The following is a 26,331-nucleotide window of genomic DNA, read 5'->3' as shown; positions in this document are numbered from 1 at the left end:
ATGGGGAAGAAAGTTTACACTTCTGCAACTTTAGCAGTAAGGGCTTTAAATTGCCAGTTTCACATGCTTAAATACCAACAATATTTAATGTCTCCGTTAAAACAGAAAATGACTACAAGTTCAGAACATCCTGATTATAAGGAAATGCAGGATTTATTGCATGCAGCTGAACAAGTGGGAAAACCTACTCTGCAATGTGGTTTTGATTCATTAGAGGCTTCTTGTAGAGCAGCAGTTACAGGATCTGTGATTCGAAGGCATGCTTTGTTAAAAGAACAAAGTTTACCAGATCATGTTAATGCAAAATTATTGAATGCTCCTTTACAGCAAGATAATTTATTTGGTGTTAAGGCAGAAGAGGTATTAAAGAAAATGGAGGATAAGGCAAAATCTATGCAAACAGTGAAGGATTTCTTACAGGTACAGCCACCTTGTTAGCAGAAATTGCCCTACAAAGAATTGGTCCTTTCCAGTGTCAGACAGGCCACAAAGAGGCAGATACAGACACCCAAGAGGCAGATCTCAGGCCCAAGGCTCTTGCAGACCACGACAGTGGGGTGCTTCAACCCCAAAAGGAGGTGAAGACAAGTCACAACCTTACAGGAAGCAGTCCCAATGACCCCCCCCCCCCCTTCGAATGCCAAGCACTTCCCTTTTGCAAGCTCCGTTAGGGGGAAAACTAGCACTTTTTTCTCAAAATTGGCAAACAATCACCCAAGACAAATGGGTTCTGGATACTGTGTCTCAAGGTTACAGGTTCCACTTTCACATTTTATCAAGGCTAAAAGGAATGCCAGACCTGCCACAAAAGCAAATTACAGCCCTCATGGACACGAGAGCTATTCAGAAAGTGCCACAGCAGGAACAAGGACACAAGGATTTTACTCAAGACTTTTCCTGGTCCCCAGAAAGGACAAAGCCTGGAGACCTATACTAGACCTTTCTACTCAAAATACTTACCTGGGTGTTCCGAAATTCAAAATGTTGACACTACAGCAGCTTCTTCCCATGCTGGGCAAGAAGGCTTGGCTTGTTACTTTGGACCTCAGAGGCATACCTGCATGTCCCTATCAGACAAAATTGCAGAAGATACCTCAGATTCATCACTGGCTCAATGCACTACCAATTCTCTGCACTGCCCTTTGACTTATCTACTGCACCCTGGGTCGTCACAAAGTGCTTGGCACCAGTAATTGCATTTTGCAGACAAAAAGGAATTCAAATATATCCATACCTGGACGAATGCCTTATTCCAGCAGAAAGCAAGGCCATTCTTCTAAAGCATCTGGCGTTTGTAAAAAGGTTGCTAATTTGCCTAGGGTACACAGTAAACGAAAAGAAGTCAAAACTAGTGCCCTCACAAGAGATAATATTCCTTGGTGCCAGCTTAAATACAACGGCCCAGATGGCTTATCTCACGCCAGACAAACAAGAACAGCTGACTCAGTAATTTCAATTGATGGCAACAAGTCCAATTGATGGCAACAAGTCCAAACTCCCTGCAAGAAATATTCTGCAGGCCTTGGGATTCATGGCATCCTGCATACTACTAATTCCATATGCCAGACTGCATATGAGGAAATTGCAATGGTACCCAAGTGTTTTGACTCAACACTGTCACTGGAAACAATAATACCACTAATTCCCTGCCTAACAGGAATTTCGATGGTGGGCACAGGCATGTCACCTCAACAAGGGTCAGCCTTTCACTCTACCCACAGCCAGGCAGACTTTAACAACAGATGCCGGATTACGCCTGTGGAGCACACATGGCAGGAAAATGTATTCAGGGCAAGTGGACCACAGACCAAATGCATCTTCACATCAATCAAAAAGAGATGTCTGTACAAAATGCCCTAACAGCTTTCAAGGACCTTATGCATCCAGGACAATCATTATTAAAGACAGGCAACACCACAGTAATGTGGTACATAAACAAGCAAGGGGGCACTGATTCTTACCCCCTATGCAGACAAGCCATGACCTTGTGGAATACAGCTCTAACTTATCAAGTTCATCTGCAAGCACAATTCCTGCCAGGAAAGAAAAATACTCTGGCAGACGACTTAAGCAGAAACATCATGGATCCTCATGAGTGGAAATTAAATCCACAAGTCTTCAGCATGGCAACACAAAAATGGGGGTGCCCCAACATAGATATTTTTGCCTCCCCACTGAATTGCCAACTACAAAAATTCTGCACAAGGACTTATCACCACACAAGCATGGAAAGTGGATGCTCTCTCGTTCAGCTGGAAAAGACTAAAAGTTTATGCCTTCTCACCACTGCCTCTCCTTTTCAAGGTACTCCTAAAAGCCAGACAAGAAAAAGCACGGATGATCCTGGTTGCTCCAGACTGGCCACGCCAGCACTGGTACCCAATCTTAAACAACTTAGCTCAGGGCCCACCATGGATTTTACCTCCAATTCCACACCTTCTGACTCAACAAAACAATCTGATACTGCACAGTCAGCTCAACCTTAAACCTGGCTGCATGGCAGATTCATTAGTCAAACAGACAACACCTCTCTCTAAAGTGGCCAGTGGCCTTTCTTTTGACACTCACGTTGCTAAAGTGGTTAGAAAGACATTCTACATTGCCCACCTGATCATGAAGGGATTCACATCCAGATCTAGTGAGGTCATTGTTCCCCTGTACTCTTCACGTATCAGACCAATGATCAAGTACAATGCCCCATTCGGGATGCATCTCACCCGACATCTGCAGCAATTGGAGAGACCCCAAAAGTTCCTCACCAAAAGGATAAAGGGACTCCAAAATCTGTCATATGCTGCCAGATTGAAGAAACTCCAGCTCTATTCAGTCGCATACCGTCTGCTCAGAGGTGACATGTGCCTGACATACAAGGCCATGTCCAACCCGGAATTAATGGACATGCTCCACCTCAAAAAATCCAAATCCACCAAAACCACTAGAGCAAGCGACTTAAACCTTAGCACGGATATAAATAGGACGTGCTGGAGGGGATAGATTTATCACTCAGAGACTCCCAATGCTGTGGAATAAAATCCCGGTCCATGTGAGGCAGAGCACCTCGCTGGCTCTGTTCAAGAGAAATCTTGACCTGTGGATGGGAGATCGTAGGTTTACCCCGGGAATCATCTCTGTGTCACCGCTGGACAGAGGCACAACAAACTAATGGGCACAGTATTTTTTCATATAAGGGGTGGCGTAAGCCACAAAACTTTGGGCTAGGCGTATAAATGCCTTAGGGCAGATAGCCTAGTATAAACCTATGAACCTATAAAGCTGTTATGGATGTCATTTTGGAGGCCAGGAGGCCTAGCACCAGGAAATCTTATTCAGAAAAATGGAAGAGATTCTGTGCCTGGAACCAGGCTCAAAGCCTTGACCCTCTTGTCCCAAACATTCCTTAGATACTGCAGTACTTAACTGAGATGCTGGACAAAGGACAATCCTTCTCATCCATTAAGATCCATGCCTCTGCCATCTCGGCTCATTACAACACAGATCCTCCTATTTTCTCTCATCCATTGGTAAAGCAGTATCTCAGAGGGGCTAAAAACATAAGACTGTCCCGGTGAGCACCATCGCCTACTTGGGACCTCAATTTTGTTTTGGAAAAACTGACCCTGCCACCTTTTGAGCCAGCCAATACAGCCGTTCTAAAAATTTTATCATGGAAAACAGCTCTGCTCCTGGCAGTAACTTCAGCACGAAGAGTCTCAGAGCTGCAGGCATTAATGGCAGTGGAACCTTTTATAATTTTTCATCAGGAAAGGGTTTCTTTAAGGACAAACCCTACCTTTATGCCAAAGGTGGTATCTAGTGTGGCTCTTAACCAAATCATCAATTTGCCAACTTTTTGTCCAAACCCCCAGAATAAAGGGGAGAAACTTCTGCACTCTTTGGACATACACAGGCAGCTACACTTCTACTTGGACAAAACAAAAGCTTTCAGGAAAACTGAGCAACTGTTTGTAGCATATGCTGCAGGATCACAGGGCAAGGCTATCTCAAAGCAGACCATCTCCAAATGGATAGGACACTGTATTCGTTACTGCTACACACAGCATGGAAAATCAGTCCCTAATAACATTAGGCTACACTCCACCAGAGCAACAGCCACTTCAACAGCCTTTCTCAGAGGAGTACCTACCAAGGAAATTTTGGAGGCTGCAACTTGGAGTTCAGTGCACACCTTTGCCAAGCATTACCACTTGCCTCTTTACTCTAAATCCAGAGCAGGATTTACCACTGCAGATGTCCTTCAAGGATGCATCTGCAGTCCTTACATATGGGTTGTCCTGCCTTAGGCAGCCCTTTGGTCGGCCGGATTCCAAAGTCTGGGTCCGGCGTCGGCTGATGTCGCCCTTTCCCCGACGTCAGAGCGCCTGGGGTATAAAAGCATCAGCCGACGCTATCTTCCTCGGTCTTTCTTGCCGCATGGTGCCCGAAGCAGAAGCAGTTCGCAAGTGCCGGTCGGCCAGCTCCTGTGATTTCAGCTACCGAAGTCTTCAAAAAAGCTAAGTACCCCGTTGGGGACTCTTTCTTGCCTCAGCCGATGTCAGATCAAACGGTTAAAGTTAATAATTGTTTTACTTGTGGGAAACAAATACCTCATAAGGATTTCCACTCATACTGCTTACCCTGCCTAGGCCCAGACCACGACGTCCTGGCTTGTACAGCCTGTGCTTCCTTCAATAAACGCACTCTTAGGCGTCGGGCAGAGTTTGCAGAGGAATATTTTGGAGAGAATTACTGTTATAAAATGCCGTCGGAGCTTCCGACAGCTCATTTACCCAAGAAATGGAAGGATAAGGACCGACACACGCGGCCCGCGGTTTCGGCCGACTCCACTCCCAGGCCTACCGCGAGTGTCTCGGTCTCTGCTGAAACCGAATCTCCACTGGTTCCGACCGACGACACCGCACAGCCAGTAACTTCGGTACCGGAGGCCACCACTGGGTCGGTCTTAGAATTTCCTTCTGAAACCGGTGCTCCGGAGATATCCGACACCATGTCTGTTGATAAGAATACTCCAGCACGTGGGGCAGCCAGGCCTCCTGTATCCATGTCCATTAAAGCCTTTACACATGCTAAAGCTGCTAAACAGCCAAAAGCTCTCCCTCCCAAGGCTATTCCTCAGGGATCCACTACTGGTTCACAAATTGTGAGCTTAGCTGAGGACCTCATCTCCTTAATCAGGGGCTCTCAGCCACATCCAGACAGGGGCTCTCAACCACCTCCAGGAAAAAGGCCCAGGGTTGAGCAGACTGATCCCCAGTCCTCTGATGAGGCCTCAGATGACTCTGCCCTTTCAGACTACCAGGAGGTGGCCTTTCCGGCCTACGAGGATTCTGATGCAGAGGAATCTATCCCCTCGGCCTCCCCCCCTGAAGAGTTGTCCTTTGGGGAGACCCTTCACTCCATGAGAGAGCATTTCAAATGGCAGGGTCAGGAATTCTTTGATTCCAGGAAGAGGTTAAGGACTTTCTTACATTTACCTCAGCATAGACCTTTGGCTATTCCTCCAGTTTTAAATGTTATAGAAGATGTGTACTCTGAGTCTAGTATTTCCCCTGACTCTCTTCCTCCGGCTCCTGTCAAACCCGACGGGTACTACAGTGTCCCGGACACACACCTATTCCTTTACAAGGGCCACTCGGCTGACCCTGAAACTATTTCCCAGGGCCCTAAAGGGGTTACAACCACCACTACTAAAAATCCACTTCCTTCTGAAAGGGAATCCGGGGCTTTAGAGAGATGGGGTAAAAAAGTCTATACTTCTTCCACACGTTCTATGAGAGCATTAAATTGTCAATTCCATATGATACAGTATCAAGAATATCTGTTAGATGAATTGCATAAAAAAATAACCTCGCCTGAACCCCTAGATCGCAAGGCGCTTCAGGATCTGGTGCATAACTCCCAGCAGGTTAGCAACCATTTCTTGCAGTGTGGTTATGATGCATTGGAAGCTTCATGTAGGTCAGCAATGACAGGTGCAGTCATACGGAGACATGCTTGGCTGAAGGAACAAACACTGCCAGATCATGTTAAAGCAAAGCTTCTGGATGCACCACTGGAAAAACAAAAGTTATTTGGTTCCACGGCTCAAGAGGTCTTAAAGAAATTTGAGGAAAAGGCTCAATCAGTACAGACAGTCAAAGATTTTCTCCAGGTCCAACCACCAAGATTCAGCAGAAATTGGCCTTCTAAGAATTGGTCCTTTCCAGATGCAGACAGATTTCAAAGAGGCAGAAACAGGCGTGCCAGAGGTAGAGGGCAAGCTCGAGGCTCCTACAGAGGGACGTCAATGGCAGCCTCCAAACCAGAGAGGTAGTGCAGGACCTACAACTGCTGCACAAGGACAATCTCAATGACTTGGCTTTGACACCGCCCACCAGGGCTCAATTGGAAGCACCTTTGGGCGGAAAGCTTTCTTTATTCTCAGAAAATTGGCACACTATTACAAAGGACAAATGGATACTGCAAATAATAGACAAAGGATACAGATTCCATTTTCATACATTACCAAGAAGACAAGGCATGCCAAACCTGCCACCAAATCAAAGGGACAGAGGCTTTCAAGCAAATTTCCAACCTACTACAAATGAAAGCAATAGAAAAGGTTCCTCTCACAGAACAAGGCCAAGGATTTTATTCCAGACTATTCCTTGTTCCAAGAAAAGAAAAACAATGGAGGCCTATTCTGGACTTGTCCAAACTGAATACTTATCTCATTGTGCCAAAATTCAAAATGCTGACCTTACAGCAACTCCTTCCCATGCTGGGCAAGGGGTCTTGGCTGGTAACTCTAGACCTCAAGGAGGCATACCTGCATGTCCCTATCAGACAAAGTTGCAGAAGACACCTCAGATTTCTTGCGGGTTCAGAGCATTATCAATTCTCAGCATTACCCTTTGGCTTATCTACTGCGCCCAGAGTATTCACGAAATGCCTGGCATCAGTAATTGCACATTGCAGACTCCAGGGGATTCAAATATACCCATACCTGGACGACTGCCTTATACAAGCGGACAGCCAACAAACATTGGTAAAACACTTGAATTATGCCATCCGCCTACTACAGGCCTTGGGATACACAGTCAACATTCAGAAATCAAGACTTGTTCCATCCCAAACAATAATTTTCCTGGGTGCAAAACTGGATACAACCACCCAAATGGCTTTCCACACAGAAGAAAAACAAGAACTACCACCGGATTATTTCAAAAATCTGACAACACAAACCCAGCTGACTGCAAGGAAAATCCTGCATTCCCTGGGTTTCATGGCATCTTGCATTCTTCTGATTCCACAAGCAAGGCTGCATATGAGGAAACTACAATGGTACCTAAGGAGTCTATGGTCTCAACACAGTCACAGCCTAGAAGCTTTGATCCCCCTCATTCCATGCATACAAAAGGAATTTCAGTGGTGGGCACAAGCAAGCCAGTCAAACATGGGTCTGCCTTTCAGCAAACCACATATCAGCCAAACCATTACAACGGACGCCTCAGATCATGGATGGGGAGCGCACATGGAGGGCAGATGCATTCAAGGACAATGGACAAAAAGAATTGCGCCTGCACATCAACCAAAAGGAAATGCTGGCAGTCATACACTCTATGGAGGCCTTCGAACACTTCCTGCATCAAGGCCACCTGCTAATAAAGACAGACAATACCACAGTTAAGTGGTACATAAACAAGCAAGGAGGTACCCATTCTTACCCTCTTTGCAGGCTGGCAATGAATCTTTGGGAACTTTCCCTAAAACTCAATATAGAGCTGCATTCCCAGTTCGTACAAGGAAAAGACAATGTACTGGTGGACCGCCTAAGCAGAAGCATCGTGGATCCACACGAATGGATGTTGCACCCAGACATCTTTCTTCAGATAACACAATCATGGGGAAGGCCGGACATAGATCTTTTTGCCTCCCACCACAACCATCAACTGTAGAAATTCTGCACCAAGGGCATACCATCCTCAAGCATGGAAAGTGGACGCCCTCTCTTTCAGCTGGAATACTTTACAAGTATATGCATTCCCACCTCTACCGTTAATGACCAAGGTCTTACTGAAGATCAGGACAGAGCAACCAAAAGTGATTCTGATAGCTCCGGACTGGCCAAGACAACACTGGGTACCCACTGTTAAAGAGCATGTCTTGTACGAAACCGTGGCCTCTACCACAATGGCCACTTCTGACACAGCACAGGTACAAAACTCTGCACTCCAGCCTAAAAACCTTGCAGCTGACAGCCTAGAAGATACCTTGACTCCTCGCCAGGATAAACTATCCAAGAGAGTAAAGGATGTCATCATGGAAGCTCGGCGGCCTTCCACAAGAAAAGCATATTCTGCAAAATGGAAAAGATTTCGTACCTGGAACACCGCAAAGGGTCAAGATCCGACAGTGATGTGCATTCCACATATCCTTGAATACATGGCTGAAATGCTCCATAATGGCCTTTCTTATTCTTCCATAAAAATTCATGCTTCAACAATTTCAGCAGAGTACAACACTTATCCACCTGTATTTTCTCATCCTCTGCTAAGGCAGTTTCTAAGAGGGATAAAAAACATCAACCCTCCAAGGAAACCACCAGTTCCTACATGGGACCTTAACTTCATGTTGGAAAAATTAACTCTACCTCCCTTTGAACCAGCAGCATCTTCAGAACTACAGTTCCTGTCTTGGAAGACTGCCTTCCTTCTGACCATAACCTCAGCAAGAAGAGTGTCTGAGTTGCAGGCCCTCATGGCAGTACAACCATTTCTCATTTTTCATCAGGACAGAGTCTCTTTGAGAACCACCCCTTCTTTCATGCCAAAGGTGGTATCCAGGGTCTCACTGAACCAAGCTAGTCACCTGCCTACCTTCTTTCCAAATCCGCAAAATAAAGGAGAGAAACTTCTGCATACCCTGGACATTCACAGACAGTTGCGCTACTACTTGGACAGAACTAAGACTTACAGAAAAACTGACCAACTCTTTGTAGCATATGCTGCTGGGGTACAAGGAAAAGCAATCTCCAAACAGACAATTTCAAAATGGATAGGAAATTGCATTCGATTCTGCTACTCTTTTTCATGGCAAAGCTGTGCCAGCTAAAATTAGACCTCATTCCACCAGAGCCACAGCCACCTCCACAGCCTTTTTAAGAGGGGTGGCTACAAAGGACATTTTAGAAGCTGCTACATGGGGCTCTGTGCATACATTTTCCAAGCATTACAACTTACCTTTATATTCCAGATCCAGAGCAGGCTTTGCTACTGCAGTCCTGCAGGGCATGTTAGCTACACTATCCTTTTCTTAGGTCCTACCACCCCCAGCTTGGCTATGGTATTCTACCCATATGTAAGGACTGCAGATGCATCCTTGAAGGACATAGTACAGTTTTGTACCTACCATAAATGTAGATGTCCGATAGGTATGCATCTGCAGTCAGGTTTTTCCCTCCCTCCTACCCCTCTGTGGTATTCCTTGAGTGCTTATCCCTCATTTTTAGCTAGCTGGGGTTATCTATTATGGTGTATTTGTTTTATATTGCTGTGCATGTTTGGAATTTTCCATCTCTTTAAATTTAGCCTTCCTTAGGGGGCACCTGGCATCTGGGGCAAGAAAAACTGAGGAAGATTGCGTCGGCTGACACTTTTATACCCCAGGTGCTCTGACGTCGGGGAAAGGGTGACATCAGCCGACGCCAGAACCAGACTTTGGAATCCGGCCGACCGAAGGGCTGCCTGAGGCAGGACAACCCATATGTAAGGACTGCAGATGCATACCTATCTGACATCTACATTTATGGTAGGTACAAAACTGTACTTTCTGCAGGGCCTCATAGCCAATCCTAACTCTTTATAGACCAGCCACCCAACCTTAGCTTTGGGATTCTACCCAAGTGTAATGACTGCAGCAGTGTAACACGAACATAGTACAGTTTTGTACCTACCATAAATGTAGATGTTCGAGTGTTCACACTGCTGCAGTCCTCCATCCCTCTGTCCTAGCTGGACTTATCTATACATTTCTATCCTATACAACCTTTGTGGTTTATTTGCTTGTAACTGAAGGCATTGCTTTTATTTTATATATATATTTTTTATTAGCAATATGTATTGCCTACCTACTTGGGGGCACCTGACATCTAGGGCAAGAAAAACTGAAGAAAATGGCGTCGGATGCATCTTATATACCCCTGACGCTCTGACGTCAGGGAAGAAGCGACAGCAACCGACGCTGGACCAAGACTTTGGAACTCTGGCTGACTGCGGGACCGCCTGATGGCAGGATAACCCAAGTGTAATGACTGCAGCAGTGTGAACATAACATCTACATTTATGGTAGGTACAAAACCGTACTTTTTCTTGATACTTGCTGAGAACAGCCTGGTTGGTATCCTGCTTTATTTTTCTGAGTCACTGGAGAGTGTCTGAGGATGTCCTTCAAGGATGCATCTGCAGTCATCACATCTGGGTTGTCCTGCCTCAGGCAGCCCTTCGGTCGGCCGGATTCCAAAGTGTGGGTCCGGCGTCGGCTGATGTCGCCTCCTCCCCGACGTCAGAGCGCCTGGGGTATAAAAGCGTCAGCAGACGCCATCTTCCCCAGTCTTTCTTGCCGCGTGGTGCCCGAAGCAAAAGCTGTTCGCAAGTGCCGGTCGGCCAGCTCATATAAATTCGCTATCCGAAGACTTCAAAAGCTAATTACCCCGTTGAGGACTCTCTCTTGCCTCAGCCGATGTCAGATAAAGTTAATAATTGTTTAACTTGTGGGAAACAAATACCTCATAAGGATTTCCATTCTTACTGTCATCCTTGCCTAGGCCCAGACCACGACGTCTCGGCCTGCTCAGCCTGCGCTTCCTTCAACCGACGCACTCTTAGACGTCGGTCGGAGTTCGCAGAAGATTGTTTTGGGGCTAGTTTTTCATACAAAATGCAGTCGGAAACCCCGACATCTCATTTAATTAAGAAACGGAAAGACAAGGACCGACACGCGCAGGCCGTGGTTTCGGCTGAAACCGCGGCTAGGCCTACCGCGAGTGTCTCTGTCTCGGCTGATACAGAGTCCTTGGAACTTCCGAACCCTGAAACAATACAACCGACAGCCTCGGCCCCGGAGGCTCCTACTGATTCGGTTACAGAATTGCCTTCAGAGACTGGTGTATTGGAATCTTCCGACACCATACCTTTAGACAAAGCTACTCCAGCACGTGGTGCAGTCAGGCCTCCTGCATCCATGTCCATTAAGGCCTTCACCAGGGCTAAAGCTGCAAAACACACTAAAGCCATGCCTCCCAGGGTTATTCCTCAGGGACCCTCTTCTAGTTCACAGATTCTTACCTTAGCAGAGGACCTTATCTCTTTAATCAGGGGCTCTCAGCCCCATCCAGACAGGGGCTCCCAACCTCCTCTAGACAAAAGGCCCAGGGTGGATCCCATTGATCCCCTTTCCTCAGAGGAGGCCTCTGTGGGCTCGGGTCACTCTGACTACCAGGAGGAGGCTTATTTGGCCTACGAGGATTCGGATGCAGAGGAGTCTATTCCCTCGGCCTCCCCTCCTGAAGAGCTTTCCTTTGGGGAGACCCTCCACACTATGAGAGAGCATTTCAAATGGCAGGGCCAGGAATATTCTGATTCCAGGAAAAGACTAAGAACTTTTCTTCATTTACCTCAACATAGACCTTTGGCTATTCCTCCTGTTTTAAATGTCATTGATGTGTATTCTGACTCTAGTATGACCCCTGACACTCTGCCTCCGGCCCCTGTTAAGCCCGATAGGTATTACAGGTTCTCGGACACACAATTTTCTTTGCAAGGTCCACTCTGCTGATCCTGAAACCATTTCACAGGGCCCTAAAGGGGTTGCAGCTGTTACTGCTAAGAACCCACTCCCCTCTGCAAAGGAGTCCAGGGCATTAGAAAGATGGGGTAAAAAAGTATATACTTCTGCCACTCTTGCTGTGAGGGCATTAAATTGTCAATTTCATATGATACAGTACCAAGAGTATTTGTTAGAAGAAATGCATAAGAAACTGTCTTCTACTGAACCTCTAGACCGTAACTCCCTTCAGGATATGGTACATAACTCCCAGCAGGTTAGTAACCATTTTTTGCAGTGTGGTTATGATGCATTGGAAGCTTCATGTAGGTCAGCAATGACTGGTGTTGTCATACGTAGGCATGCTTGGCTGAAGGAACAATCTTTGCCAGACCATGTTAAAGCTAAGCTTTTGGATGCCCCACTGGAAAAGCAAAAGTTATTTGGTTCCACTGCTCAAGAAGTCCTAAAGAAAGATGAGGAAAAGGCAAAATCTGTACAAGCAGTTAAGGATTTTCTTCAAGTCCAACTGCCTAGATTCAGCAGAAATTGGCCTTCCAAGAATTGGTCCTTTCCGGACACAGAAAGATTTCAAAGGGGCAGGAACAGACGTGCCAGAGGTAGAGGGCAAGCTAGGGGCTCCTACAGAGGCCGTCAATGGCAACCTCCAATCCAGACAGGCAGTTCAGGACCTGCAACTGCTGCACAAGGACAGACTCAATGACTTTGCTTTGACTCCGCTAACCAGGGCTCAATTAGAAGCACCTTTGGGCAGAAAGCTTTCTTTATTCTCAAAAAATTGGCACATTACAAGAGACAAATGGACACTCCAAATAATAGACAATGGATACAGGTTCCATTTCCACACATTGCCAAAAAGAAAAGGCATGCCTGGTCTGCCACCAAATCAAAGGGCAGAGGCTTTGAAACAAATCTCAAACTTGCTACAAATGAAAGCCATAGAAAAAGTTCCTATTTCAGAATAAGGCCAAGGATTTTACTCCAGACTATTCCTTGTTCCAAGAAAAGAGCATCAATGGAGACCAATTCTCGACTTGTCCGCACTGAACACTTATCTCATTGTGTCAAAATTCAAAATGCTGACTACAGCAACTCCTTCCCATGCTGGGCAATGGGTCTTGGCTGGTGACTCTAGACCTCAAGGAGTCATACCTGCATGTCCCTATCAGACAAAGTTGCAGAAGACACCTCAGATTTCTTGCAGGGTCAGAGCATTATCAATTCTCAGCATTGCCCTTTGGCTTATCTACTGCGCCCAGAGTATTCACGAAATGCCTGGCATCAGTAATAGCACATTGCAGACTTCAGGGGATACAAATATACGCATATCTGGACGACTGCCTTATACAAGCGGACAACCAACAAACTTTGATAAAGGACTTAAATTATGCCATCAATCTTCGACAGGCCTTGGGATATACAATCAACATGCACAAATCAAGACTTGTTCCATCCCAAAGCATAACCTTTCTGGGTGCGGATCTAGAAGCAACCAGCCAAATAGCTTATCTCACAGAAGAAAAACAAAGACAGCTACCGGATTATTTCAAGAATCTGACAAGGCAAACTCAGCTGACTGCAAGCAAAATCCTGCAGGCCCTGGGTTACATGGCATCCTGTATTCTTTTGATTCCACAAGCGAGGCTTCATATGAGAAAGCTACAGTGGTACCTAAGGAGTTTATGAACTCAGCACAGTCACAGTTTGGAAACGTTAATCCCACTCATTCCATGCCTTCACAAGGAATTTCTGTGGTGGGCTCAGGCCAGCCAATCCAACAAGGGGATGCCCTTCACAAAGCCAAAAACTTCCCAAACTATTGCAACGGATGCTTGAGACCTAGGTTGGGGAGCACACATGCAGGTCAGAGGTATCCAAGGACAGTGGTCACGAAAGGAGCTGCGCATGCACATAAATCAAAAAGAAATGCTAGCAGTGATACATGCTATCGAGGCCTTCAACATCTTTCTGCATCAAGGCCACCTACTAATAAGGACAGACAACACCACAGTTATGTGGTACATAAACAAGCAAGGAGGTACCCATTCCTACCCTCTTTGCAGACTAGCAATGAATCTATGGGATCTTTCCTTGAAACTCAATATACAGCTGCAAGCTCAGTTTGTGCCAGGGAAAGACAATACACTGGCGGACAGCTTAAGCACGTATATCATGGATGCACACGAATGGATGCTGCACCCAGACATCTTCCAACAGATAACACAATCTTGGGGGAGCCCGGACATCTATTTGCATCCCCGCACAATCATCAACTAAAGAAATTCTGCTCAAGGACATACCACCCACAAGCGTGGAAAGTGGACACCCTCTCTTTCAGCTGGAGAAATCTGACAGTGTATGCATTTCCTCCTATCCCATTAATGACCAAGGTGTTACTGAAGATCAGGACAGAGCAGCCAAAAGTGATTCTGATAGCTCCGGACTGGCCAAGACAGCACTGGTACCCACTGTTGAGAAGCATGTCACGTACGAAACCATGGCCTCTGCCTCTATGGCCATTTCTCCTGACACAGCACAGATACAAAACTCTACATTCCAACCTCAAAACATTGCAACTAACAGCCTGGAGAATACCTTGACTCCTCCTCAGGATAAGCTGTCCCAGAGAGTGAAGGATATCATTATGGAAGATCGCCGGCCTTCCACAAGAAAGGCATATTCAGCAAAATGGAAAAGATTTCACATCTGGAACACCACAAAGGGCCTAGATGCGACGGTGATGAACATGGCTCATATCCTTGAATATTTGGCAGAACTGTTCCACAATGGTCTGTCTTACTCTTCTATTAAGATTCATGCTTCAGCAATTTCATGAGTACAACACTGATCCTCCTGTCTTTTCTCATCCTCTCCTAAGACAGTTTCTAAGAGGAATCAAAAACATCAAACCTCCTCTGAAACCACCTCTTCCTGCATGGGACCTTAACTTCGTGTTGGAAAAATTAACACTGCCTCCATTTGAACCAGCAGCATCTGCAGATCTACAGTACCTTTCATGGAAGACTGCCTTCCTTCTGGCAATAACCTCAGCAAGAAGGGTTTCAGAATTGCAGGCCCTGATGGCAGTGTAGCCATTCATTATTTTTCACCAGGACAGAATTTCATTGAGAACTTAACCCTACCTTTATGCCAAAGGTGGTATCCAGGGATGTTCTTCGTCTCACATTGCTGCAGTCATGACCTGTGGGTAGTCCGCTGTCCTCGGTCGGCCCGAATACCAAAGGGCTAGGCTGGCGTCTGTCATTGTCGCCTAGAGCTGACGTCAGTACGCAGTAGTACTTAAGCGCATGACCGACGCCATATCCTCAGTCTTTCTTGCCGCGTGGTCCGAAGCAGAAGCAGCATTTGCAAGTGCCGTTCGGCGTTCTGAAATTTTCATTTACCGAGTTTCAGACCGAAGACCAAGTTGGGCTAAGTACCCCGTTGGGGAAATTTTTTCTTTTCTTGCCTCAGTTATCCGGATGTCAGAAAAAGTTAATAATTGCATTTCTTGTGGGAAACAGATACCTCATAGGGATTATCATTCTTTTTGTATTCCTTGCTTAGGGCCTGAGCACGACGTAGTCGGGTGTCGCTTTTGTGCTAGGTTTAATAAGCGCACCATTAAACGAAGGTTAGACTGTGCCAGGCTTGTTTTCGGTAAGCGGTGTAACTATAACATGCCGTCGGATCCTCCGACGCCCGCTACCGCTAAAAAGCGTAAGGATAAATCTTTGCGGTCTAAACCGGATGAGTCGTTGCGGACGCCGGTTCTTCGAGCCTCGGTTGAATCTGTGGATCCTGCCGAGGGTTCGGCTGAATCCCAGGGGGAACCTTTACTTTTACAGGAGTTGGCCTCTCAGAAGTTAGGCCAGGCAGAGGGTGCTTCTCAGGTTTCTGTAGTTCCATCCTTACAAAAGGTTATTAGGCCTTCTACTTCAGTGGCTAAAGGCCATGCTAAGGCCAAACCTGGTCTTGTTGGCCCTGGTCATACTTCTAGCTCTCCAGCCCCTGTTCCTAAAAAGCATATGTTGAAAATGGCAGAGGACTTGATTACTTTGATCAGGGGTTCTATGCCCCCCCCAGAGAAGAGGCCTAGGGTGGAGGCAGATTTAGAGGGAATGGATCATTCCTCAGACTACTCTGATTCCTCAGCTGAAGAAATTCAGGATTTCCCTTCCTATTCTGATTCGGATGCAGAGGACTCCTGTCCTTCTGCTTCTCCTCCAGAAGATTTTTCTTTTTCTGAAACTTTACATACCATGAGGGAGCATTTCAAGTGGGAAGGTCAAGATTTTTCGGATTCTCGGAAAAGGCTTAGGGAATTTTTGTTTCTGCCACAACATAGGCCCTTGGCTATTCCTCCTGTCTTAGATGTTGTTCAGGATGTTTTTTCTGAATCTTCCCTTAATCCTGATTCTCTGCCTCCGGCCCCTGTTAAGCCAGACAGGTATTACAGAGTTCCAGAGGCACATAAGTATTTGTACAAGAGTCCTAGAGCGGATCCGGAAACTATTATTCAAGGCCCGAAGTGTGTTAGGGCTTCTGTGGCTAAGAATCCAGTCCCTTTGGATAAAGATTCTAGAGCGTTAGATAGGTGGGGGAAAAAAGTGTACACCTCCTCTACGTTAGCTATGAGGGCTTTGAATTGCCAATTTCATATGCTGAAGTATCAGAACTTTTTATTAGGCCAATTGAAATCTAAGGTGGATGCTTTATCTGAGGGTATAGAGTGTAAGGAGCTCCAGGAGTTGGTTCATGCATCAGATCAAGTTGGCAAGCATTCTTTGCAGTGTGGTTTCGATGCTCTTCAGGCTTCTTCTAGGGTGGCTGCTACAGGTTCTGTTATTCGTAGGCATGCTTGGCTTAAGGATCAAAATTTGTCAGAACATGTAAAGGCTCGGATTTTGGATGCTCCTCTTCAATCTGAAGTACTTTTTGGTCCTCCTGTGGAATCAGTTTTGAAAAAGATGGAAGATAAGGCTAAGTCTATGCAGATGGTCAAGGATTTTTTGCAGGTGCAGCCCCCTAAGTTTAGTAGGAATTGGCCTGCTAGGGGATGGTCTTATCCTTCTTCGGATTATCAGCCTAAGGGCAGGTCTAGACGTGGTAGAGGCAGGGCTCACGCCCAGGGTTCTTTCAGACCTAGGACTTGAGTTCTCCCGCACAGTCTTCTGGTGAGGGCAGGGGTCAGCCCTTTCGTAAGCAGACCCAATGACCTGTATCTTCCGCTGCCAGACCCTTCTTTACTGGCAGATCCTCTAGGAGGAAAGTTGGGACTTTTCAAACAAAACTGGAATTTGGTCACCCAGGACAAATGGGTGTTGGATATAATAAATCGAGGTTACAAGTTTTATTTTCACACTTTTCCTCCTTTCAAAGGCATGCCGGATGTGCCTCCTCAGCAAAGGCTGGAGGCTCAGGAGCAAATTTCTTTGCTTTTGCAGATGAAGGCAATTCAGGTGGTCCCTCCTTCAGAAGTAGGCCTAGGATTTTATTCCCGTCTTTTCCTAGTGCCAAAGAAAGGAAACACTCGGAGGCCAATTTTGGATTTGTCCATTCTCAACACCTACCTAGAAATTCCCAAGTTCAAGATGTTAACATTACAACAACTTCTGCCTATGATAGGCAAAGATCACTGGATGGTAACCCTGGATCTCAGAGGCCTATCTTCATATCCCTATCAAGCCCAGCTGCAGGAGATTCCTGAGATTTTGGGCTGGTACTTCACATTATCAGTTCTCTGCATTGCCCTTTGACTTATCTACTGCACCCAGGGTGTTCACAAAAGTTCTGGCTCCTGTGATTGCTTTCTTCAGACAGAGAGGAATACAAATTTATCCTTATTTGGACGATTGCCTGATTCTTGCTCAAAACAAAGACAAATTACTACAGCATCTCCAGTATGTAATGGCGGTTTTAAGGTGCCTAGGGTATTCTGTGAACGAAATAAAGTCCAGTCTAGTGCCCTCTCAGGACATATGCTTTCTGGGTGTGAGACTGAATACAGCTTCTCAGATGGCATTTCTGACCCCGGACAAACAAAGAACTCTTCCTCTCTACTTCCAGCAGTTATCAGTAATGTCCAGGCTGACTGCAAGGACAGTCCTCCAAGCCTTGGAGTTCATGGCATCTTGCATTCTAGTACTTCCCAATGCCAAACTGCATATGAGGAAGCTACAATGGTATCTCAAAAGTGTGTGGGCTCAGCACTGCCACGGTTTGGACACTGTCATTCGGATTATACCTTGCATACAGAAGGAATTCCTGTGGTGGGCTCAGGAATGTCACCTAAACAAGGGACTCTCTGTGACCCGACCAGAGGCGAGTCCGATCCTAACGACGGATGCCTCAGACTTGGCTTGGGGAGCACACTTCAAGGGAAAATGGATACAAGACATGTGGCCTCCCAAACTACTACATTTGCATATCAACATGGAGATGTTGGCAGTTCAATTTGCTTTGATGGCCTTCAAGGACCTACTTCAGCCAGGACAGGTGTTGATCCAAACAGACAACACAACAGTCATGTGGTACATCAACAAGCAGGGGGGAACCCATTCCTACCCTCTTTGCAGACAAGCAATGAATTTATGGGAGACTGCTCTGAGTTTGCGAATCAATCTTCAAGCAAGGTTTCTGCCAGGAGCACAGAACTCCCTAGCAGATGTTTTGAGCAGACAAATGGTGGATCCCCACGAGTGGAAACTGGATCCTCAGATTTTCAAACAATTGACTGTGGCTTGGGGAACTCCAGACATAGATCTGTTCGCTTCTCCACTGAATTTTCACCTTCCAAAATTTTGCACAAAGATGTTCCACCCAGATGCTTGGAAAGCGGATGCTCTATCTTTCAGTTGGAACAACCTTCACGTTTATGCTTTTCCTCCTCTGCCTCTTCTCCCCAAGGTACTCTTGAAAGTCAGACGGGACAAGCCTTGCATGATTCTAATAGCACCAGATTGGCCACGTCAGCATTGGTATCCTCTGCTGAGGAGTTTAATCCAGGAGCCACCTTGGCCTCTGCCACAGGTTCCTCATTTGTTGTCCCAGTCAAACAATCATTTTCTCAATGTTCAGGTGCAGTCCCTCCATCTGACAGCCTGGCGTATTCTGTGATGGAGCCAGTGGGGTCTCAGCTTCCTCAACAGGTTTTAGATGTCATTTTGGAAGCTAGGCGGCCTAGCACTAGAAAAGTTTATGCTGATAAATGGAAGAGATTTTTTCTTTCGAGCACTGCAAAGGGTTTTGATGTTTCAGTGCCTAATTTGAGTTTTGCACTACAGTACCTTACTGAATTACTGGACAAGGGTTTGTCATTCTCTTCTGTGAAGGTTCATGCTGCAGCCATTTCTGCTCACTATGATTGTGACCCTCCTTTATTTTCTCATCCTTTGTTCAAACAATTTCTTAGAGGAGCAAAGAATATAAGACCCCCACGTAGAGCTCCTACTCCTTCCTGGGATCTCAATTTTGTTTTGGAGAAACTTACTTTACCTCCTTTTGAACCTGCAGCTACATCTGAACTGAAGTTTTTGTCTTGGAAGACTGCTTTTTTGTTGGCCATTACTTCTGCTAGGAGGGTATCTGAATTGCAGGCTCTCATGGCAGTTGAACCTTTTTTGATATTCCATAAGGATAGAGTTTATTTGCGGACTAACCCTACTTTTATGCCTAAAGTGTGTGGCCTTGAATCAGTCTATTCATTTGCCTACTTTTTATGCTGACCCCCAAAATAAAGGGGAAAAATTCTTGCATTCTTTGGATATCCACAGGCAGTTACGTTATTACTTGAGCAGAACTAAGGAGTTCAGACAGACTCAACAGTTATTTGTTTCTTTTGCTTTGAGTTCACAGGGGAAAGCTGTTTCAAAGCAGACTATTTCAAAGTGGATTGGTCTTTGTATTTCTTTTTGTTATTCTCATCATGGGAAGGATGTTCCTGCTGGGATCAGGCCTCATTCTACTAGGGCTACTGCCACTTCTACTGCTTTTTTGAGGGGTGTAGCTACTAAGGATATTTTGGAGGCAGCTGCTTGGAGTTCTGTACACACTTTCACTAAGCATTACCATCTCCCTCTCTATTCCAAGTCCAGGGCTGGGTTTGCCACTGCAGTTTTACAGGGCATGTTAGCAGCTCCTAATGCTTTGTAATTTGCCAGCCTCCCTTTTCCTTTGCTTTGGGATTCTACCCACAGGTCATGACTGCAGCAATGTGAGACGAAGAACATAGTACAGATGTCCTTCAAGGATGCATCTGCAGTCCTAACAAATGGGTTGTCCTGTCGTCAGGCAGCCCTTCGGTCGGCCAGATTCCAAAGTCTGGGTCTGGCCTCGGCTGGTGTCGCACTTCACCCGACGTCATCTCTGCTGGTCTTCGGGTATAAAGGCATCAGCCAATGCCATTTTCCTCAGTCTTTCTTGCCGCGTGGCGCCCGAAGCAGAAGCTGTTCGCAAGTGCTGGTCGGTCAGATCCAGAGATTAATATTACCGAATACAACTTCGAAGACTTCTAAAAGCTAAGTACCCCGTTGGGGACTCTTTCTTGCCTCAGCCGATGTCAGAAAAAGTAAATAACTGTTTAACTTGTGGGAAACAAATACCTCATAAAGATTTCCACTCTTACTGCTTACCTTGTTTAGGCCCAGACCACGTAGCAGCTTGTTTAGCCTGTGCTTCCTTCAACCGACGAACGCTTAGGCGTCGGTCGGAGTTTGCTGAACAGTTTTTCGGCTCAGACTTTGCGTACATTATGCCGTCGGATCCTCCGACTTCCCAAAATTCAAAATGCTGACCCTACACCAACTTCTTCCCATGCTGGGCAAGGAGTATTGGCTGGTAACTCTAGATCTCAAGGAGGCATACCTGCACGTCCCCATACGACCAATTTGCAGAAGATACCTCAGATTTCTTGCAGGATCAGAGCATTATCAATTCTCAGCATTGCCCTTTGGCTTATCTACTGCGCCCAGAGTGTTCACGAAATGCCTGGCATCAGTAATCGCTCATTGCAGGCTTCAGGGAATCCAAATTTATCCATACCTGGACGACTGCCTGATACAAGCGGACAACAAAAGCAAGCTGATACAAGACTTACAAAGAGTCATTTGCTTACTACAAGCCCTGGGATACACAGTCAATTTAAAAAAGTCAAAACTGGTACCATCCCAGACAATAACATTCTTGGGTGCAGAATTGGACACAGTAAAACAGATGGCATTCCTAACTGCAGAAAAACAAGAACAACTTCCTCTGTACTTCTTGGCACTAGCAAAGCAGAACAAACTAACAGCAAGGAAAGTACTGCAGGCCTTGGGTTTCATGGCATCCTGCATAATCTTGGTCCCTCATGCCAGACTACATATGAGAAAGCTACAGTGGTACCTAAAGAATTTATGGTCTCAACACAAGCACAGCTTAGAAACCGAAATACCACTAATCCCATGCCTGAAACAAGAGTTCCTATGGTGGGCTCAGACATGCCAGGCAAACCCAGGCTTGTCCTTCCACAACATTCAAGCAAGCCAAACCATCACAACGGACGCCTCAGACCTCGGTTGGGGGGCACACATGCTGGACAAGTGCATTCAAGGCTTATGGACTCCAGAACAACTACACCTGCACATAAATCAAAAAGAAATGCTGGCAGTAAAACTAGCAATCCATAATTTCAGACCATTCCTCAGAGGGCCAATTGATGATAAGGACAGACAACACCACAGTCATGTGGTACATCAACAAACAGGGAGGCACGCATTCATACCCCCTATGCCGAATTACTCTGGACCTGTGGAATATGGCTATGAGCTACAACATTCAATTACAGGCAATATTTGTACCGGGAAAAGAAAACATCCTAGCAGACATGTTAAGCAGAACTACCTCGGATGCTCACGAATGGATGCTACACCCGGACATCTTCAAAGCCATCACAAAGAAATGGGGAATGCCACAAATAGACCTATTTGCATCCCCACTCAATCACCAGCTCAACAAATTCTGCACAAGGACATACCACCCTCTTGCTTGGAAGGTGGACTCTATCCTTCAATTGGAAAGGCCTGACAGCATATGCATTTCCACCCCTTCCTTTGATGCACAGGGTACTACTGAAAATCAAAGAGGAACGTCCAAGGATAATTCTGATAGCTCCAAATTGGCCAAGACAACATTGGTATCCATTACTGAGGAGCATGTCCCGGGGGGGAACGTGGACTCTACCCCTGATTCCTTTGATGTGGACTCAGAGCAACTACAACATCTTGCATCCAAACCTGAAAACTCTGCAACTCACTGCCTGGAACATTACATAAGAGCATCCAACCCAGATTTATCCCAAAGGGTTAAAGACATTATCCTTGAGGCCCACAGAATTTCTACTAGAAGGAACTATGCAGGAAAATGGAAAAGGTTTGTCATTTGGAGTGCGGAAAGAGGGAAAGATGTGTCAAAGGTAGATATTGCCAACATCCTGGAGTATTTGGCAGAGCTCCTACATACTGGCCTGTCCTATTCCTCCATCAAGATACATGCATCAGCTATTTCTGCAGAATACAGCCTCGATCCCCCTGTCTTCTTGCATCCTCTACTCAGGCAGTTCCTCAGAGGAATTAAGAATGTAAAACCTCCTAGGAAACCACCATTACCAGCATGGGACTTGAATTTTGTGCTAGAAAAATTGACACTCCCTCCATTCGAACCAGCAGCAACAGCAGATCTTCAACACCTATCCTGGAAAACTGCTTTCCTACTGGCAATTACTTCAGCAAGAAGGGCTTCGGAACTACAGGCTTTAATGGCAGTGCAACCCTTCCTAATCTTCCATCAAGATAGTGTCCATGAGAACTAATCCTACATTTATGCCTAAGGTGGTATCCAGAGTGTCTCTAAACCAGGCAATCCACCTACCTACCTTCTTTCCCAATCCACAGAACAAAGGGGAAAGACTGCTGCATACCTTGGATGTACATAGACAGTTGCGCTACTACCTGGACAGAACCAAGGGCAATAGAAAAACTGACCAGCTCCTAGTAGCCTATGCAACAGGAAGGGAAGGAAAAGCAATTTCCAAACAGACAATCTCCAAGTGGATAGGAAATTGCATAAGATTCTGTTACTCCTATCATGGAAAGCAAATTCCACAGAACATAAGGCCTCATTCTACAAGGGCTACAGCCACTACCACAGCCTTCTTACGAGGAGTGGCTACCAAGGACATTATTGAGGCGGCTACTTGGACCTCCGTGCATACATTTGCCAAGCATTATAACTTACCTCTATACTCTAGATCCCGAGCAGGGTTTGCCACTGCTGTGTTGCAAGGGATCCTAACTACACCATAATTCTTATTCCTCCTCTCCTAGTTTGGCTGTGGTATTCTACCCATTTGTTAGGACTGCAGATGCATCCTTGAAGGACATAGTACAGTTTTGTACCTACCATAAATGTAGATGTCCGAACAGGATAGCATCTGCAGTCAGGATTACCCACCCTCCTTCCCTCTGTGGTACTCCTAGGGTATTGCCCACCTAATAGCTAGCTGGGGATCTCTTATGGTGTATTTGTTTGTATATATGTACATACATGTATATGTTTGCCTTCTACTTTTGGGAAACATTGGCATTTACCCAAAAATTTAGCTATCCAAGAGGGCTACTGGCATCTGGGGCAAGAAACACTGAGGAAAATGGCGTCGGCTGATGCCTTTATACCCGAAGACCAGCAGAGATGACGTCGGGTGAAGTGCGACACCAGCCGAGGCCAGACCCAGACTTTGGAATCCGACCGACCGAAGGGCTGCCTGACGACAGGACAACCCATTTGTTAGGACTGCAGATGCTATCCTGTTCGGACATCTACATTTATGGTAGGTACAAAACTGTACTTTGTGTACCTACCATAAATGTAGATGTTCGAGGATCTACATTGCTGCAGTCCAATTTTCCCTCCCTCCTTCCCCTCTATAGGTTGGGGCTGTTCGGTTTCTTTTGGAGATATTCTTTATTTCCACACGGGGGTTGTTGGGCATTTCCTATTTTTGGCTTTGGCCTTTCTTTTTAGGCCTTCTGACATCTGGGGCAAGAAAGACTGAGGATATGGCGTCGGTCATGCACTTAAGTACTACTGCGTACTGACGTCAGCTCTAGGCGACAATGACCGACGCCAGCCTAGCCCTTTGGTATTCGGGCCGACCGAGGACAGCGGACTACCCACAGGTCATGACTGCAGCAATGTAGATCCTCGAACATCTACATTTATGGTAGGTACAAAACTGTACTTTTCATTGAATCAAGCCATTCACTTGCCTACCTTCTTCCCTAATCCATAAAACAAAGGGGAGAAACTGTTACACACCCTGGACATTCCCAGGCAGTTGTGCTACTACTTGGACAGAACTAAAGGTTTCAGAAAAACTGACCAGCTGCTAGTAGCATATGCTGCTGGTACTCAAGGAAAAGCAATTTCCAAACAGAGTATTTCTAAATGGATAGGAAATTGCATTCGCTTTTGTTACTCATTTCATGGAAAGACTGTACCAGCTACAATCAGACCTCATTCTACGAGAGCCACAGCCACCTCCACAGCTTTCTTAAGAGGGGTGGCTACAAAGGACATTTTAGAAGCTGCCACATGGAGCTCCGTGCATACATTTGCCAAGCATTACAATTTACCTCTATATTCCAGATCCAGAGCAGGCTTTGCTACGGCTGTCCTGCAGGGTATCTCAGCTACACCATCCTTTTCCTAGTTCCTCCACCCCCAGATTGGCTATGGTATTCTACCCATATGTGATGACTGCAGATGCATCCTTGAAGGACATAGTACCGTTTTGTACCTACCATAAATGTAGATGTCCGATAGGTATGCATCTGCAGTCAGGTTTACCCTCCCTCCTTCCCCTCTGTGGTATTCCAAGGGTGCTTACCCCTCTATTAGCTAGCTGGGGGGATCTATTATGGTGTATTTGTTATATATATATATATATATATATATATATATATATATATATGTTTTTATATTTTTGCAAATGTTTGGATTTTTATTGCATTTCTCCAAATTTAGCCTTCCTAGAGGGCACCTGGCATCTGGGGCAAGAAAAACTGAGGAAGATGGCGTCGGCTGACGCTTTTATACCCCAGGCGCTCTGACATCGGGGAGGAGGCGACATCAGCCGACGCCGGACCCAGACTTTGGAATCCGGCCGACCGAAGGGCTGCCTGAGGCAGGACAACCCATATGTGATGACTGCAGATGCATACCTATCGGACATCTACATTTATGGTAGGTACAAAACTGTACTTTTTCTGAAAGTCATTCTGCATGACTCCCAATCTTAAACCTTTGCGTCAGTGACTGCCACAATTGCTATTTGCTTGGCTTATAAGCACAAAAGGCCAAATCTGTTCCACTAGGATTGCACAGAAGCCCTCTTTCTTCAAATGTTTTGCTCACTGTTAATGTACCAGTGGGTCAGTGGATTACTTTAATGACTTGCCAGCCACCTTTTATCCACAACTCACTGCTGCTGCTGTCTCAGATACGTTAGTCCATGCAGGCAGGTGGATGTTGCACTTGACCTGCACGTAAGCTTCTGCAAGGCACTCTCAAGACGGTCTGATGCATTTGGGTTTCCCCAGGTTTTTCTAGCTGCCTGACCAAACTCAACACTATGTGGTGGTCATTTGACAACATCTGTGTTGGTCCAGGTATGGGTACAATGTGGTCTGTGTTCTGATGATTTGAGTGAAAAACAAGTTTACCCTTTTTTAAAGGTGCTGTTGTACCAATGCACTTACAAATAGCTTTGTTGTGAAATGGAGTTGTGACTAATCTATACGACTAGTGCAAAAATCCCAAAATAGTACACTTATTTGTGGGCTCTCCAGATATCTCTAACAATGTCCTTCAAGAATGCAACTGCAGTCCTGACATATGGGTGGTCCTGCCTTAGGCAACCCTTTGGTCGGCCGGATTCCAAAGTCTGGGTCCGGCGTCGGCTGATGTCGCCTCCTTCCGACGTCAGAGCGGCTGGGGTATAAAGGCATCCGCCGACGCCATCTTCTTCTGTCTTTCTTGCCGCGCGGTGCCCGAAGCAGAAGCGGTTCGCAAGTGCCGGTCAGTCAGCTCCTGTGTTTTCAGTTACTGAAGTCATCTAAAAGCTAAGTACCCCGTTGGGGAACATTTTTCTTGCCTCAGCTGATGTCAGAAAAAATTGAAAAAGTTAATTGTTTTTCTTGTGGTAAACAAATACCTCATAAGGACTTCCATTCTTACTGCCTTCCCTGCCTGGGCCCAGACCACGACGTCTCGGCCTGTGCTGCCTGTGCTTGCTTTAATAAGCGCACACTCGGGCGCCGGGCAGAATTTGCTGAAGACTTTTTTGGCGATACTTACGCTTATATCATGCCGTCGGAACAACCAACAGCACATATTACCAAAAAAACGCAAGGACCGGGACCGACCTCCTCTGCCCGCGTCGTCCACCGATAC

General features: G+C 46.0%; 2 protein-coding genes across 2 annotated transcripts in view; both read left to right on the top strand.

Moving 5' to 3' along the window:
* The window catches only part of RLF (RLF zinc finger), a 1,792,276-nt gene that overhangs the window by 170,411 nt on the left and 1,595,534 nt on the right, over window positions 1–26,331 (top strand). The window lies entirely within an intron of this gene.
* LOC122792326 (cell cycle control protein 50B-like) overlaps window positions 1–26,331 on the top strand; it is a gene marked incomplete in the record, with an annotated part of 1,604,308 nt that overhangs the window by 988,670 nt on the left and 589,307 nt on the right.

The sequence above is a fragment of the Protopterus annectens genome, chromosome 1.part2 (assembly GCF_019279795.1).
Source record: "Protopterus annectens isolate FY-2018-M chromosome 1.part2, PAN1.0, whole genome shotgun sequence".
NCBI classification, from domain to species: Eukaryota; Metazoa; Chordata; order Ceratodontiformes; family Protopteridae; genus Protopterus; species Protopterus annectens.
This window is presented reverse-complemented; position numbering and strand designations above follow the sequence as displayed.